The following is a 2,543-nucleotide window of genomic DNA, read 5'->3' as shown; positions in this document are numbered from 1 at the left end:
ACCTGGGCTGTGTCTTCAGACCACTAGTAACCTGGGCTGTGTCTTCAGACCACTATAAATCTGGGCTGTGTCTTCAGACTGCTAGAAACCTGGGCTGTGTCTTCAGACCACTAGAAACCTGGGCTGTGTCTTCAGACCGCTAGTAACCTGGGCTGTGTCTTCAGACCACTAGTAACCTGGGCTGTGTCTTCAGACCGCTAGTAACCTGGGCTGTGTCTTCAGACCGCTAGTAACCTGGGCTGTGTCTTCAGACCACTAGAAACCTGGGCTGTGTCTTCAGACCACTAGAAACCTGGGCTGTGTCTTCAGACCACTAGTAACCTGGGATGTGTCTTCAGACCACTATAAACCTGGGCTGTGTTTTCAGACCACTAGAAACCTGGGCTGTGTCTTCAGACCACTAGAAACCTGGGCTGTGTCTTCAGACCGCTAGTAACCTGGGCTGTGTCTTCAGACCACTAGTAACCTGGGCTGTGTCTTCAAACCGCTAGTAACCTGGGCTGTGTCTTCAGACCACTAGAAACCTGGGCTGTGTCTTCAGACCACTAGAAACCTGGGCTGTGTCTTCAGACCACTAGAAACCTGGGCTCTGATTAGTTGTTACTTTCCATCCCTGTGTCTCTGTCTTGCGTTTTCCTTTTCATTCTTATCTTAGACATCGCAGTGTTTATAATATCAATCTCCCTGCAGCAGTGGGCTGGGAATCCTTTTGGCATTGTGTACACGTATGCACGTGTACACAATGCACGTACACACACACACACACACACACACACACACACACACACACACACACACACACACACACACACACACACACACACACACACACACACACACACACACACACACACACACACACACACACACACACACACACACACACACACACACACAGAGAGAGAACTTGCTAGTCTTTTGCCACTACAGAATCTCAGAACCTACCAGACAGACAATTAAGATTCCTTACATTACTAAATAACAAGCATCAGACGGACCTCTGTCTTTCTGTCTCTGTCTCTGTCTCTCTGTCTCTCTGTCTGTCTGTCTGTCTGTCTGTCTGTCTGTCTGTCTGTCTGTCTGTCTGTCTGTCTGTCTGTCTGTCTGTCTGTCTGTCTGTCTGTCTGTCTGTCTGTCTGTCTGTCTGTCTGTCTGTCTGTCTGTCTGTCTGTCTGTCTGTCTGTCTGTCTGTCTGTCTGTCTGTCTGTCTGTCTGTCTGTCTGTCTGTCTCTCTCTCTCTCTCTCTCTCTCTCTCTCTCTCTCTCTCTCTCTCTCTCTCTCTCTCTCTCTCTCTCTCTCTCTCTCTCTCTCTCTCTCTCTCTCTCTCTCTCTCTCTCTCTCTCTCTCTCTCTCTCTCTCTCTCTCTCTCTCTCTCTCTCTCTCTCTCTCTCTCTCTCTCTCTCTCTCTCTCTCTCTCTCTCTCTCTCTCTCTCTCTCGGCTGTCAAATTATCCAGCAGTAATGCCTTCAGAATGTTGTTAACAGAATGTTGTTAACGTAATTTAAAAAAATCTGAGGCCAATTTGAGACCAAGATCAACATGGAAAGATTGGGACCGAAATGCGACAAGTCTCCAACCCTGTTACTTTAAAGTAAAATTCTCTCTGTGATTTAATGATATGAAGGAGTTCTCGTTTCAGAATGCTATTAGAATTCAGCGCTGGGTCACATTGCTTTAGGAAATACCATCAACAGCTTTCCGCCGCAGAAATACCTTAAGTGAGGTCACCCACTGCCATGCACTGAAGCTTCTGCTTTTACACTTTATGTATCACATGTTAAATTGTACAGACTCGTAAGGATGGTAGAAAACACCAAATAACAGGATTTATGGTTCCGTGGCACCTCGTTTGGCGTATCAGAACATGCATGATACATTTTCCTTCATTACACACACACACACACACACACACACACACACACACACACACACGCACACGCACACGCACACGCACACGCACACACACACACATGCACCAGGCACGCACACACGCGCACAGACACACAGACACACACACACACAGAGAGAGAGACATACATGCACCAGACACGCACACACACACACACACACACACACACACACACACACACACACACACACACACACACACACACACACACACACACACACACACACACACACACACACACACACTGCAACTGTCCTTTACACATTTCTACATTTCCACTTGTATCACCTAAAGTGGCGTCAGTGTGGTAGTTGTAATTCTACTAGTGATGAAAGGTGTTTTTCCATGCAGGGTCTTCTTGTTGTTTTTGTAGGTTAGTATCCTACAGGGTCATCAGCCTGGATCTATGGAAGGTTCTGTCTGCACCTTTACAGGACGGGGTGTGTGTGTGTGTGTGTGTGTGTGTGTGTGTGTGTGTGTGTGTGTGTGTGTGTGTGTGTGTGTGTGTGTGTGTGTGTGTGTGTGTGTGTGTGTGTGTGTGTGTGTGTGTGTGTGTGTATGTATGTGTGTGTGTGTGTGTGTGTGTGTGTGTGTGTGTGTGTGTGTGTGTGTGTGTGTGTGTGTGTGTGTGTGT

Source organism: Salvelinus namaycush, chromosome 21 (genome assembly GCF_016432855.1).
Source record: "Salvelinus namaycush isolate Seneca chromosome 21, SaNama_1.0, whole genome shotgun sequence".
In the NCBI taxonomy this organism is placed as follows: domain Eukaryota; kingdom Metazoa; phylum Chordata; class Actinopteri; order Salmoniformes; family Salmonidae; genus Salvelinus; species Salvelinus namaycush.
Note: the sequence above shows the minus strand (reverse complement) of the source record.